This window comes from Labeo rohita, chromosome 9, assembly GCF_022985175.1.
Source record: "Labeo rohita strain BAU-BD-2019 chromosome 9, IGBB_LRoh.1.0, whole genome shotgun sequence".
Classification (NCBI taxonomy): Eukaryota; Metazoa; Chordata; class Actinopteri; order Cypriniformes; family Cyprinidae; genus Labeo; species Labeo rohita.
In genome coordinates this window covers 16,770,181-16,786,318 of record NC_066877.1, presented here as the reverse complement: position 1 = coordinate 16,786,318, position 16,138 = coordinate 16,770,181, and the positions used below count along the sequence as shown (strand labels likewise).

General features: G+C 36.0%; 1 long non-coding RNA gene across 1 annotated transcript in view; it reads left to right on the top strand.

Moving 5' to 3' along the window:
• The first annotated feature begins 1,737 nt into the window (after positions 1-1,737).
• The window catches only part of LOC127171127 (uncharacterized), a 112,516-nt gene continuing 98,115 nt past the window's right edge, over positions 1,738-16,138 (top strand). Inside the window, exon 1 of the long non-coding RNA XR_007828462.1 lies at positions 1,738-1,991. This is a non-coding gene — a long non-coding RNA (uncharacterized LOC127171127). The remainder of the gene's footprint in view (positions 1,992-16,138) is intronic.

Genomic DNA, 16,138 nt, shown 5'->3' with positions numbered 1-16,138 from the left:
ATAATACTATGTTTTGTGTTAAATTTTCTTTTAGTGTTTTATTTGTATTTTTTTTTTTTTACTTTAGAATTTCTGGCAACCACTGCTGTCATTTTTCCCCCTGTAAATTTAAAAGGACATTTTTTTCCAGTGTAAAAATTGAACCCAAGTGCAAACGCTCTTAAAAGTAACTATTTTTATTAGCAATAGAGTTTTGTTCTTTGTATCTAAATGTCTCAGCAGCAAAGTGAGACATGTTCTTATGAAAATTAAATGTCATCATTCGCAGTTCAAATTGCAGTCACAGAATGTGACAAATTTAATCACAAAAAAATAAAGAAATAAAAACAATTAAAATAAAACACTGACTTCTTTTATCTATTTAAAGGAGAACTCCACTTCCAGAACAACAATTTACAAATAATTTACTCACCCCCTTGTCATCCACAATGTAAAGAAAATTTGTAAGGTCGTAAAGAAATTGTTTTTTGAGGAAAACATTTTCGCATTTTCCCCCATATAATGGACTGATATGGTGCCCCGATTTTGAACTTCCAAAATGCAGTTTTAATGCAGCTTCAAACGATCCCAAATGTGGTTGTAAACGATCCCAGCCGAGAAAGAAAGGTCTTATCTAATGAAACGATCGGTTATTTTAATAGAAATAATACAATTTATATACTTTTTAATGCCAAACGCTCGTCTGTTCAGCCACAAAACTTAAAGGGATAGTTCACCCAAAAATGAAAATTACCCCATGATTAACTCACCCCGTTCTAGATGTATATGACTTCATGCTTTCAGACGAATACAATCAGAGTTATATTAAAAAATGTGCTGGGTCTCCTAAGCTTTACAATGGCAGTGATTGGGTGTTGAGATTTAGTAGTCCAATAAAGTGCATCCATCCATCATAACAAGTTCTCCAGGGCATTAATAAAGGCCTCCTGAAGCAAATCGATGCATTTGTGTGAGACAAATATCCACAAAAAAAACCCCCAAGTTTTGTTTACAGCAAAGGAAAATCAGTCTCCCTTTGGCTTATATCGAAAACCTCTGACGTTTTTCTTTACAAATCCTTGTTTTGTACTTCTAATTCATGACCGTTGTTTAGTTTTGCTTTCTACGTAATGTAATCCGCTGGAACACCACTGTCTCGTGAACGTGCGTACGACAGTTAGCAGGAGTTAGAGATTATGTTTTCTTTCTTTTCTTTGCTTCAGAAGGCCCTTAATTGTCATTTTTGGGTGAACTCTCCCTTTAAGCAGTTTTAGTATGTGAAATCAAAAGTAGGTAAATTCCAAGGCAATCTGTTAATGTTTTTTCCCAATTAAGTGAGAGGGATCAACATAAGGGACGAGGGAGATTAAGCTAATTGTGGTAATTTCCACAGAGGCATTATAAGGATGTGCTTGGTTTAATGGAACAACATTGTTACAGCGTCAGACGAATCCCTCTCATGATGAATCATGACATAATTGATTAAGGCTAAACACAGATGTTTTTATTCATTCGGCGAGTGCTTTTAATGTTGTGTAATCAGCGCTACCTAAACCAAAACTAAACCATAAATGTGCAGCTGTCATTTAAAAAAAAACTCCTTCCGAAACAAAACCTCTGACTTCATCCCATTAGTCAAAGGTCTTTGTCACCATGTTTAGCTGTCAGTGAGTGTTAGAACAAGACAAAGGAGAAAAACTCACTGTCCATCCTTCGTATTCTCTCCACACAGCAGTCCTGCTCCTCTGTCTGAAACCTCCCCTCCGACACGCTGCCTGTCGTCTTGTTCGGTAATGAGCCTGCTCCGTCTGTCGCTGCGGAGCGTGATGGTCAACACCATATGTGTGTGTTCTCTTCCTCAAGGCCACGTCCAAACACGCAGAGAGAGTGTGCAGCCTTTTTTTTAAAAAGCGTTCTGTCCACAGGTAGCCATTAGTTATTGTTAAGGGCTGTTTTCAAGCAATCACCACCATCTGCTGTGCACATCTTACCCTTTGTCGGGAGTTATTCAGGTGAGTCTTTTATTTTAAACACGGTATAAAATAAGTTGTAAATGGGTCAACAACAAACTTTTTGTCTGTGTATTTGAATGTATTCAAAAACAACTTGAATTGTTGAGTGTGTTTTCAATCTCTTAAACATATTAAGTACTATGGCATCTACATATACACTACCAGTCAAAAGTTTTTGAACAGTAAGATTTTTGATTTTTTTTTTAAATGATTCTTCTACTCACCAAAACTGAATTTATTTGATCCAAAATGCAGCAAAGATGGTACAATTTTGAAATAGTTTTACTATTTAAGAATAACTGTTTTCTATTTGAATATATTTTAAAATGTAATTTATTCCTGTGATTTCAAAGCTGAATTTTTAGCATCATTACTCCAGTCACATGATCCTTCAGAAATCATTCTAATCTTCTGATTCACTGCTCAAAAAAACATTTTTATTATTATTATGCTGAAAACTGCAGGGTAGATTTTTTTTTCTAGTTTCTTTGACGAATAGAAAATTCAGAAGAACAGCATTTAGAAATCTTTTGTAACATTATAATATGTCTTTATCATCACTTTTGATCAATTTAAAGCATCCTTGCTAAATAAAAGTATTACTTTCTATAATTCCTTTCCTAAAAAGTAAATAAATAAATACTGACTCCAAGCTTTTGAATGTTATAGTGTGTAATTTTACAAAAGCTTTTCAGATAAATGCTGATCTTTGGATCTTTCTGTTCATCAAAGAATTCTAAAAAAAAAAGTACTCAACTGTTTTAAATACTGATGGTGATGATCATGCATCTAATATGATGCAAATCAGCATATTAGAATGATATCTAAAAGGTCATGTGACACTGAAGACTGGGGTAATGATGCTGAAAATTTAGCTTTAATATATTTTTAAATATATTCAAATAGAAAGCAGTTGTTTTAAAAAGTTTTCCACAATATTACTGCTTTTGCTGTATTTTGGATCAAATAAATGCAGGCTTGATGAGCAGAAGAGAATTCTTTAAAAACAATTAAAATCTTACTGATTTAAAAATATATATATATTTTTAAAAAGGTGTTTTTGTGCAACGGCATAGAAGAATCATTATATTGTCCATTCAAATTGATTAGCGAACACAGAACATGCACAAACACAAGAGGTGGGATTTACCGCATGAACCAATCACAGCCGATCATAATCAGTCATATCCAATCTTATTGCGATGGAGGCATTGGCTCCTCTTACGTGACTTTCCCCCATTCATTCTCAATTACCCCTCACTAAACTCACCCCACACTTAAGGGGGGGGGGTGTTAAAACTCAGTGGGCTCAGGGGAGGTGAAAGAGAGGAAGTATTGTATTTTCAGAACTGTTTTGGGACATTAGCATGAAAACAAACAACAGTGAAAGTCCATTTCTGAATTTGTGAGATGTGTCCATCTCTTTTGTTTTTCACAATATTTCTTCTGCGGTTAAATTTGTCGCTTGCCGTTGTCTAGTTTTCAGTCGTGTTCTTTCTCTCTGGTGGCTTTGAATTTGGATTTGTTTTTGCTGCTTACACATTGATTTTGTGCTGCAACACCCTCTCTTGGGTGTTTCTGAAGTAATGGAAGGAAGATTTGTTCACATTTTTCATTCCCTCAGTTGGGGGTTTGCTGGAGAGAGTTTGACACCTGATGTCTAGTTAAACTGGATATTGTGCGCTCGTCTTTTGTATAAGCAGCGGCTTGCCGAGAGGCTCTTTTGGGCCCATTTCATAGAGAGAACATTGATTGTGGATTATGTGTGTATGTGTGTATCAGTGAATGGGAACATAATCACAGAAAAAAGTATTCCTACCTATTTTTGCTCATTTTTAATGAGCACAAATTATAGGAGAAATATGTGTTTAAGCTGGGGAGTGCGTATACGGCACAATAAAATCCCACTCTTGCCTCTTACCTAGAATAATAAAGAAAAATCCGGTGAATATGTGTGTGTATGTGTGTGGGTGGTTGTTATACTGCAATGACAATAGAGTTTTCTGCACTTAGACTGAAAAATGAAGAAAATGCACTGAAGCTTTTTTTAATGGCCAGGCAGGAGGCAGCACATTAAAAATTAAAAGCTTTGTGTGGGTTGCCAGTGTTGGCGCGCAATGATACACCATGAGAAACAAAGGAACAGAAATAATAATAATAAAAAATAAAAAAAAAACACAGAGACAGGAGAAGGGTAAGGGTCATATTTTACCTTCGATTAGATTTTTCTCACATCAAGGCATTAGGTGGGAAATTACTTTGTAATTGAATTGCAAGGTTATTTCATCAAAAACGTGTGCTCACACTATATGATAACACCCAATTGTTACCATTCAGGAGAAAAAAAGACCAAACATTGCCATTGTATTGTAAAGCAAAGTGTGTGTTAAATCCCAGCTGAGAGAGGCTGTGTGGGCTGCTGGATGCTGATGAGGAGCACTGGGACATACTGGGGTCCGACTGAAGAATAAAAAGTCAACCACAGAGCGAGGACAGCCTTTTTTCAGTACCCTGGGGTCAGCTAAGGACTGGCTAGAGGTAGCAGTGGGACTTTTCTCAGCTCTAGAAAGCAAATATACCATGCAAATATACACAAATTTATTTTGTAGAGCAGCACTGGGTGTTCAGATGTGTACTTCACATCTTCTACCACACATTAGCTGCTGTTTTATAGAATTGTACCTGCCTTATGTTACACCCATCCAACTTTTTTTCAAGCAACCCTCTGTGCAATACTTCCTTTCCTTTGCCAGCTGCCTTTTCCCACATCTGCTGCTGAGTCTCCTCACTTGCTAAATGCTAAACATGTTGAGGTTGTGCTAAAAATTAATCATGCCAATCATACCAAAATCATACCAGTAAAATTACAATCATATGTACTGTAAGTTTATATTATGAACATACAGTGCCTTGCGAAAGTATTCATACCCCTTAATTTTTTCATGTTTTGTTATGTTGCTGCCTTATGTTAAACTGACTTTTTATCCCCACATCCATCTACGTTCCATACATCTTAATGGAAAAGCCAAAAGCAGGTTTTTAACATCTTAAAAATAAAAAAAACTTGAGGAAGAGTTCTGAAAAAATTCTGCTACATTGAAGGTTCACAGAAGCATGTAGTCACCGTTACCCTTAATGGAATCGGTTTGAAACAACCAGGACTCTTCCTAGAGCTGTCCTCCTGGTCAAACTGATCAACTGATGGAGAAGGCCTTTGGTTAGACTGGTGACCAAGAACCAGATGGTCTCTCTAGTTGAGCTCCATGATCATATATGGAGATTGGATAAACTTATAGAAGGACAGACATTACTGCAACACTCCACTGATCTAGGATTTATGTGTCACACCCCTGTGGACTGTTTTTGTGGTTTTCCCTATGTATGCCCTTATTTGGTCTTTCCTGTTCCGTCTTCAATTATTACGTCACTGTTTGATCATTCACACCTGTCTCCCCCCGATTGGTCTGTGTATTTAAGTTTGGTTGTGTTCCCCGTTTGGTTGTCGGTTATTGTTTATGTGACTCCGTGTAATTCAAAGTATTTTTGTGTCATTTTGCGTTGGATTCCCTGCTGTTCCTGTCCGTTCCTGTTCCTTGTTTGGATTATTTAATAAATGTGCATGTTCTTTATCTCCTCGTCACTACTCCTCATTCCCCGCGTACGACAGCGTGACATTATGGTGGTGTGGCAAGACTCAATTCTCTACTCAGTGAAGACACATGAAAACACACTTTGAATATGCAAAAGGACCCTCAGACTGTGAGAAACAAGATTCTTTGGTCTGGGCTTGAACCCAATCAAATATTTCTGAAGAAACCTGAAAATGTGCGTCTGCCCCATCCAAGCTGACAGAGCTTGAGAGGTGAAGAGGTGAGGAGAAGAATGGCAGATAATTACCAAATGCTGATGTGCAAAGCTTGTCGCATCATACCCAAAAAGACTTGAGGCTGTAAAGGTGCTTCAGCTAAAGACTTACGTATGCTATGTACTTAATACATTTTTATTTTTTAATAAACTTACGAAGTTGAGACAAATTTGTTTTTGCTTTACCATTATAGTATATGGAGTGTAGATTGATGTGGAGGAAAAGTTATTTAAAGCAGTTTAACATAAGACAGCAACCTAACAAAACACACAAAATGAAGGGGTATGAATACTTTTGCAAGGCACTGTATATGCCAATTATGATGATCATTTATTTCCATTTTATATATATATATATATATATATATATTTTAATAAGATTGATAATATTCTGTAATTGCTTCTATTATAAGCAACAGCACTAGTCTGACGGTTTGCAGTTTGCCTGTTCAATGTTAAAGTTTCAAATATATTGTTGAATGAATATAATTACTAATTTAATTTTTATTTCACAAAAACTTCAGTACTGGTGATTTAACAAAAACTTTGGTCAATACATTTTTCTGAATGTATTACAAAATCTGTCTTCAAACCTTCATGGGTTTCTGTGATTTCAACATTTTTATGTTTGCTGCCAGCAAATGCTTCAGTAACTTTTTTTTTCTACGTAATTAAATTGTGTTGCCAGCATACTGAGAGTCCCGGGCTGCTTTTTGTCCCAGCCTATGCCTGAGGTCAACAGATGTCTAACAAATGTCCTTTATCATATCAGCATAGAGAATGACAAAACGTTGAGAATTTGATCCTATTGGCCCTGATTACCCAGGTCAAAGCTTCATTTCGGGGTCATTCTAAAAAGGCTGGTGGGACTGTACAAAAACATACGGTACAATGATGGAAAGACACATCTGTCATGTTTAATGTTTTATTTGGAATTCTGGACAACCGCAAGCACATCTGATTTTATTTGACTTAGCAAGACAGGTTTAAAATGAGATTTGGCCATGTCGAGATAACATTACAGAGCTCAGGACAGCTGAAATTGAGTCTAATCAGTATAATAGGATAGAGAGTCCTTGACCTGGTCCTAGAACAGTTTGAAGCAAGCATAATAAATTCAGAAGGAATGACTGTCCTTTTGCTTTTGGTCAAGGGTAATAAAATCTTTCTGGAGTCTGTCATTATTATAGTTTTACTATTATTTCAGTGCCACAGATTGTTTTGAGTGTTACAGAAGTATTTTGCTTCATCTTCAAAATTGAGTTGCAATAGACCTGCACTGTGCTGGTACACAAGGCTTTTGTGTTCAAAGTGAACCCTACTAACTAAAAGCGTCTAAATAAACTGATTATGTTGTCTGTTCTTTCATGAGCAGAGTGCATAGTCATGTACAAACAAAAACTGCCACAAACATTCAGGCAGCATTCTGGCATCTCGTCTTTTGTTCTTTGTCACAGAGGGCAGCTTATGCTTGTGTTTGCAAGTTTCACTTTCTGTTCCCAGTTCCTGGTTCGCACTTCTCTTGGCGCCCCACTCAAATATGTGTGTGAACGTCTCCAACTGTGTCTCCAACTGTGTTCTAGCTCGTCGACTCGGGTCACCGTGGAACACTGCTCTGAGACAGAAGACATCACACTGTCTGCCACACTCTCGTTGGAAGATGTGTGAGAATTCTTAGAAAGGTTGGGGCATTGTTTGAACTCGTCCTTTTTTTATTTCATGCTCTGGCTTTTAAAATGCTTCTGACTCATCTGTTTTTCTACATATTTATTATACTAAATCAGAGTGCTTTATAAGTGTTGTCAGCCTTAATGTTCATCTCCCACATAAATACCAGACTTTAAGAGTCTGCAAGAGAGTTCACTTAGAAGCTAATAATTTACTCACCCTCCTGTCATTTCAACCTTGTGTGACTTTTCATCCTCCCTAGAACACAAAAGGAAAATATTCTGTCAATTATATTCAATATAATAAAAACCGAATGAGGAAAATCACAAAAAACACCATAAAATGATCATAAAATGGGTCCATATGTCTTCTAAAGTCTTATGTTAGATTTATATGAGAAATCAAGTTAATTTTGAGCTGTTTTTTCACATAAAATGACAGTAGTTTTATTTGGTGTCTTAAAGGGATAGTTCACCCAAAAATGAAAATTCTGTCATTAATTATTCACCCTCATTTCAAGATATTTTTGATGAAATCTGAGAGCTTTCTGACCTTGCACAGACAGTAACCCAACGCACTCAAGGCTCAGAAAGGTAGTAAGGACATCGTTAAAATAGTCCATGTGACACCAGTGGTTCGACTGTAATTTTATGCTGCAAGAATACTTTTTGTGCATAAAGAAAACACAAATCACATGTCAGTCTTCGACCGTGTCTCTCCTGTTTATCTTCTGTTCAACACAACCAAACTGTTAATATATGGAGTCTTCTCCTTGTTATTCCGTGAGTGTTTTATTACTGCTGCTCCTAATGACAGTTAATGTTGTCTTAGCTGGGTTTGTTTATGAGTTTTTAATATAGAGAGGTAACAGTTTCATCTGACGGAAGCTGGATCCATCTTAGCGCTATCGATTGACTGCTATTGTATTTTTAGTGAGACATCCATCTCACCCTTTATCTGTGAGTCTGTGAGTCTGTGTTTATGTGTGTGTGTGTGTGTGTGTGTGTGTGTGTTTGTAGGCATGATTTTGTAGGGCGATAATGTCTGACCATTCCATCCACATAATCGTCTATTGATTCAGTTTTTGTGCATGGAACAATAAATTCCCTCAGCAGTGTGATGGAAAGTGCACCAGAGCTTCTCTCAGAACAGAGAGATTCATCTACAAACCATCTCTGCAAAAAAACTGGGTCGTTCGTCTTATGCAGTACATTCAGACATACTGTATTTGTTGGAATATTTTGGATGAAATATTAAACTCACAACATATATTCTAATATTAAATGTTCAATGAGCCATTTTCATTAATCATATTAGTCTATTTGTCCCAATATCATAATTAATTGAACACAGGGTGGATTTTAAATAATTGTTGTTTGAGTTGATGTTACCATTTCAGTTACACCCCTGTGTCCTTAATAGGTTCTAATATGAAAAAATGGCAGTGTATCAAGGTGAATTAGGGATAGTTCACCCATAAATAAATGAAAATTCTGTCATTAATTACTCACGCTCATGCCGTTCCAAAGTCATAAGACCTTCATCTTCAGAAAACAAATTAAGATGTTTTTGATGAAATTCGAGAGCTTTGCATAGACGTTAAGGCATAGAAAGGACGTAAGAACATTGATCAAATAGATCATGTGACATCAGTGGTTCAACCTTATTTTTAAGAAGCTATGGGAATTTCTATGCGCAAAGAAGACAAAAATAAAGACTTTTGTTGAATAAGTCATTATTTTTATTTTCTTTGTGCACAAAAGTATTTTCGTAGTTTAATAACATTATCCCTTAAAGGTTGTTTCATAATTTTCTTCCTTTAATGATTTGTTAGGTATATTGTTGTAACTGGTTAATATTTAATTGTGTTGTATTACACAGCTCCAAAAGTACTGCATACATTTTCATAGAACCATTTGTGAGGTTAAAATGCAATGTCTAAAGACGTATTTTAACTTGGGCACCACGTTTTTAGAAAGATGTGTCGTGCAAGATGCTACAAAAGATTCAAGTCTTAACCGCACTGGTCAAACATGTCATTCTAGCGCATGTTTACATAGAACGACAATGGAAAAGCAGTGCAGTGGAATCCAAAAACAGGTTCTGTTTGATAAAACAGACATTATTTGACAATAAAATATTAAGCAAATGTTTAATAAAACTGACTACGTAACAGAAAAAGGTTATTGCTGATTATAGACAGATGCTTTATAAGTTTTAGGGGTCATTTACTTTGAGGTCTAAAAAAACACAAGAGGTTGCTAACAAGAGACATTTTTATGACTTATTGACCCACCGTTATTCATGGCTGCAATGATGTGTGTATGTGAGTGTAACGTCCTTTCATACGTGCTGCCTGATGTCCCTTTGGGCTTCATTTTCCATTCTTCTTTCATCCTGATGGTGAAGGCAGTGATCCCTGTCATTAATGGCCAATGATATAAAATTGTGGTCAGGTTTTATGAGCTCTCATGTAAATTAGATGCTGGGGCTCGTAAATGTGGTCATTGTGTCTAAGGTGAATGACAGTGATTGCGGAAACGAACGTGTGAGGTCTGCCCTCAAGGTCCTGCTGGATGGCAAACGCATAAACCCAGTCAGGACGCCCACAGACACTTAAACCTGCTCATGTGCACATGCAAATACACTTTATCTCTCTTTCCATCCCACAGACTCTCTCACTCTATCCAGTTTTTGTCTTTCTTCCAGTGCAAGTGATTTATCGTTTCATTTTGCTTAACATATGCATCTCCGAAATTAATTTCAAGGAGGTGCGTTGACCCATCTGGGGGAGCTGTTGATTTATACAGATGAAATGATTGCTTTCAAAATGACCTCAAGTCACTGATTGAAAAGGGAAATTGTCATGATTTTTTAATGCATTTGTTTGTTTGCTTCTTGGCACAAATATATTTTTCTGGTTATGAATGCAATTACATATTATGGATTAGAGCAATAAAACATTTTAGCAGGATTGAATTTACACGGCCGTAGTCCTTTATAAGCCAGAGACAAATTGAGTCGGTACTTAAGGCCTAAATAGAAGCGTTAATGAATATTAAATACAAGAAAACACACTGCAAAATATATGAGGGTAAGCAAAGGGTGCTTATTGTGTTGTTTGGATACAGCAGCGCAGTCATCTTTCTTCTGTAATGAATAGCTTGATTAATGTGCCGTTTTGTTAACTATTGGCCAGTATTAACTTTCATTATCTCGGTGATACAAATAGCTAGTGTCTGGTTTATGAGGCAACATCCAACTTCATCCATGACTTCAATATTCGACATTTATGTATAACAATGAAAAATAGCCTGTCATGCAAGACGAATTTAATTCTGCAAAATCTGAAAAACACCTTTAATCAGTAGGAATACAGACTGAACTCTTGTTTACATTTACCCAAGGTAATGCCTGTCCTTTTTAAAAGATGGCAGTGATTTTATTGACTTCTTTTTTAGTGATAACAAATTTAAAGTTTAATAAATAAATATAGTCACTCATCATCACAGTGTCTCAAGGTTCCCAGGAGCAATAGCAACAGAATGTCTTCTGTCAAAAATCCCACTCCCACTGGCATCAAAAAAGACAAGGAAATGAGCAGTGCTTTCCAATCTGCAATGAACACAGCAGATAAGACAGACAATAGGACCCAATCACGCTGCTCTCCACAATAGACCCTCATGAGGTTCCCTGGAGCAGATGGATCATTTGCATAGACACAGGCTGGCTGTGATTGTGTTAGGTATTAGGTGTATTAAAAATATCTCCACAGGAAAAGCGATCGTAAGCTGCTTCAGATCTCTATTCAAAGAGAAGATTTTTTTAAATGGTCATAAATGAATAAGTCTGCTGAGCTGGATAAATCCTATAAGAGAATGATTAACTTTTTAACTTCAACTTATTAAAATAGTGTATGGTGATATTTAGATCAGTACTGCACTGCAAAAACAACATTTAGAAGTTACTCACTAAAAGCAGGTAACATCTTAAGTAGTTTGGCAGTACTTTAGTGAATTGATTCATCCTAAATTGTCCTCTTTCTCAAATGAGTGGAGTTAGAAAGTATGACTCATTTTTAGTGACTCAGTTTATCCTGAAGGGTCCTGTCTGTAGCTGTGTTTCCATTACACATCAAATTGCACAAACTGAAATTGTGAATTGAAAATACGCCTGATGGAAACATCAGTAGGTGTGTTTCCATTACAGATTTGCACAAAATGTTTGCAATGTTTTATAAATGCCGATAGAAACCCGTTGTGAAATGACGCCTTTCCGGTAACTGATGTTATGCAGCTAAAACTTAATTTTTTTCCACTCGTGATGAGGCCATGATGGATGTTGGTAGGTTTACGTATGTCGCAGCCACTGTACTAGCCATTATTTTTAATCGTAGGAGACGTAGGCATCTATCTTTACAGAAGCAACGCAGAGAGCCGCTTCTGGGATGCTTCTGAAGCTAAAACGAGCTGCGGCACGCCTAATATAAACACAAGCATTGACTATAGTGGCCGCAATCAGCTCTGCAGACTTCTGGGTTGTCCAAGCTTTAATGACAAGGAAAGCCCATTATTCAAGCCACATATGAGGTGTTTTTTTGAGGTTATAGTACATTAAAGAATGATCATGTGACTTTTATGTACGCAAGGTGACCGGTATATGCGAAAAAGCTGTTTCCACTGCAGTTTTGTGAAATATTCCTTTTTTTGAATTGCCTGAAAAAACACCTTTTTTGAGATATATGGGCATTTTCAAAATTAACTGCATTTCCATTACCCTTCAATTTGCGCAAATTGAAAATGTGAATTGAAAATACACCTAATGGAAACGTGTAGATTGTGCAAAAAATCCCATATATCTCAATAAAGATTTAGCGCTCGCATGAGATGATTTTTCAGGCAATTTGAAAAAGGAATTTTGTGGAAGCAGTGGAAGCATTTTTTCGCATTTATAAGTCACATGGCGTATGTAAAAAGTCATATGATCTTTCTTCAATGTACTATAACCTCCAAGAAACACTTCATACGTGGCCGCTCTCAAGTATAAGGGGCTTTCCCTGCCATTAATGCTTAGACCAGTGGTTTTCAAACCGGTCCTGCGAGCACCCCCAACACTACATATTTTCTGTGTCTCCCTCATCTATCACACCTGTTTCAAATCATCAGCTAATTAGCAGAGACAGCAAGACTTGAAATGGGTGTGTCAGATATGAGAGACCTACAAAATGTGCAGCGTTGGGGGTGCTCGCAGGACCGGTTTGAAAACCACTGACTTAGACCATTTACACTGCATATGTCTGTGGCTCTGACACAGCCACCGGAGCTGATCGTGACCATTCTAGTCAATGCTTGTGTTCTTGCCAACCGCACCATGCAAGTTTGACGTGGCTCTCCATGCTCCTTATGTATATATGCATATGCCTCCTTCAATTAAATATAGCACACTAAAATCCATTGGCATGACTTATCGCGTGAGGAAAAAATTATGCTTTAGTCGCATAACACTGGTTTATGGAAACGCCATCATTTCATAATACTTTTTTTATTGACATTTATAAAATATAAAAATAAATAATAAAATAATAAAAGTTTGGCACAAATCTGTAATGGAATTGTGCAATTTGCAATTTCATTTTGCACAGTTCGAAGGGTAATGGAAAAGCAGCTACTTTTGCATAAACTCCCATATAGTTTTTACGCTTGCATAATGTTTTTCAGGCAATTTAAAAAAGAAATATTTTCTTAACCTGCATGAAAGCAGCTTTTTTTGCATTTACAGTTCACCTTGCATACATAAGTCACATGATCATTCTTTAATGTACTATAACCTCAAAAAAACAAACAAACAAAATAACACTTCATATGTGGCTGCTTACACAAGCAGTGACTACACAATGCTTGAATAAGGGGTTTTCCTTGCCATAAAAGCTTGGATAACCTCTTATTTACACTGCACAAGTCCGCAGAGCTGATCACGGCCACTCCTGTAAATGCTTGCGTTATACCAAGCGCACCACAGCTTCAGTTTCAGAAATGTCCCTCTCCGCGCTGCTTCTGTAAAGATAGATGTGTACATCTTCTACAATTAAAATTAATAGCTAGTGCGGTGGCTTTGACATAGCAACATCCATGGCCATGACTTATTGCGAGAGGAAAAAAATATGTTTTAATCGCATAACATTGGTTAATGGAAACGGCGTCAATTTGCAACAGTTTTGTGCAAATCTGTAATGGAAATACACCTAGTGTCATATGAGTAGAGTTAGAAAATCCATTTTATTCTAGTGACTCGATTCGTTTAAACAATCCACTCGCTCTCTCATATAAGTAAAGATCATTGCACATTGAGTCAAAACTTTTGTCCGAAATTTTCGCATGTTAAAAAATAAATACGACCTCACATTGTGTCAATCACATTTACACACTGCCTCCAAAACTTTTGTCCATCATAAAAAAATTTGGATCAGATTAAATTTTCTGCATTTTCGCATAGGTAGATTAGGGAAGGAAGGATAGGGAAGGATAATGAATACAAAAATGTCTGACTTAGTGTGCAATGACCTTAACATTGGAAAGTTTGATTCATTCAAATGAATCAGTCAGACAGTTCATACAAATTGTAAATAAATATATTCCAGGAAAGAAAAATTTATATTTGAGCCCCCACCTTTCTATTTAATTAAATGAAATGTGTATTTTAAAATAGTTTTTATCACATAAATAGAAAATATTCTATTTTTTTCTGTATAGTGTACATTTATGTAGTTTGTTACAATCTTCCTAAGTAAAAAATAAATTCATTCATTCAGATAAAAAGACATTGTTCCTTATAGCATTAGTGTAGTAAGATGCCTCTTTGTTAACAGTAACTTATGTTGCTAACACTAATCTGTGTATGTTTTGATATTTACGGTAAGAAGACCAAATGAGTGATTGGATTTGAGTGTGCTAGTGAAAGGTCCCTTGACCCAAAACCTTATAATGTTTATTGACTCACCTACCACTTTAATTTCCCCAACAATATGAGCTTCGGACAGCCTGGCTATCCATCAGTGTCTGGCAGCTCAGCTCGGCTCTGAAGTATGTGCTACCAGAGCATGTTGGAAAATACCTGGTCTGTAGTGTAGTTATTGTGTAGTTTACAGATCATATTCTGACAACAACCACATTTATGAATTCTGGATAAGGGTTTTAATGGTTAACCAAAAGAAAAAAACAACAAAAAAAAACTTACTTAAAATAAAATAAATGTTAACTGAAATAAATTAGTTTTACTAAATATTTACTAAATAATAAAAGCAAAATATTAAATTATGACAATAAAAACTAATAAAAAATGTAAAAAAATATAATAGATACTAAAACAATACAGTGATACTAAAATAACACTGTTCTTCATGAGCTACATCATTTAAAAACAAAAACAAAACAAACAAAAAACCAACTGATTACCAATACCTGGATTAGAAGCACAGAAATGAATGAACAAGTAAGTTTCCCATTAAATTTCCTTTTTATTTTATTGTTTATTTTTTATTTCTTTATTAAATTTTGTGTAACTGTCCAAAGGAACCCAAAATCCAGAACAATTCCAGCTTTCCCACCCCAGCCTACACAATAGTTAAAATAATGCTGAATTAATTAAACATCTAACTAAAAAGTAAATAAAATGTAACATAAATAGATAGATAGATAGATAGATAGATAGATAGATAGATAGATAGATAGATAGATAGACAGATAGATAGATAGATAGAAGATAGATAATGTAAGAATGCACACATCATAAGCATTCACACAGCTACACATGGGCACAAACCTGCTGCAGCTTTGCAGTCACAGCACTAATCATACTGCAGGCTTTAGAGGAAGAGCTGCCTGGATATCTGTCCATCATTTATTTGTCACTGATAGAGAGTCGTCCTGTCCCTCCTCTAACAGGTGGACCAAATCTGATAATGAGAGAACGAGTGTGACAGTGAGGTAGGGCTGAGCTTACAGCAAATGAATAAAACATGTCTTTCTCACAGACAATTTGATATATGCCTAATCACCCTGCATTTGTCATAATCAAAGCAAACAAGCAGTCGTTCATGCTTGTAGTACATCCTGCTATATTAAGAGTATAACATAACCTATTTATGACGTGGATTAAATCTTGGACATGTTGTACCTTCTTCAGCATCACGTTTTATGAGAACACAGGTTTGCCATTTCATGTTGTCACACTGTATTTATTTCTCATTAAAAGCATCTAATAGCTCTTGCCTAAAAATCCATAACCTTAACCTTGTCATTACGCACATTATCAGCAGTTTCAAGCCCATCAAAAGAAAAAGCGTGGTGAATAGCATCTGTGTACTCCTCTCATTATCTGTGCTGAACCTGCAGTCCCAGTCTATCAATTCATGACACTGTCTCAGTCCATAACAAATGAGTTCTTTACACCACACAGCATGGGCATAATTAGTTTTGTCTTGATTGATTGAATGATGCTTTACTACTACACTTGTTTTACAATAGCACAGCGCTGTAATTCATTACATTGTCAATACTTCATATCTTTGATGTGGTGGACAAGCCTGTTCTTAAATATAATGCTATGTTGCTAATTTA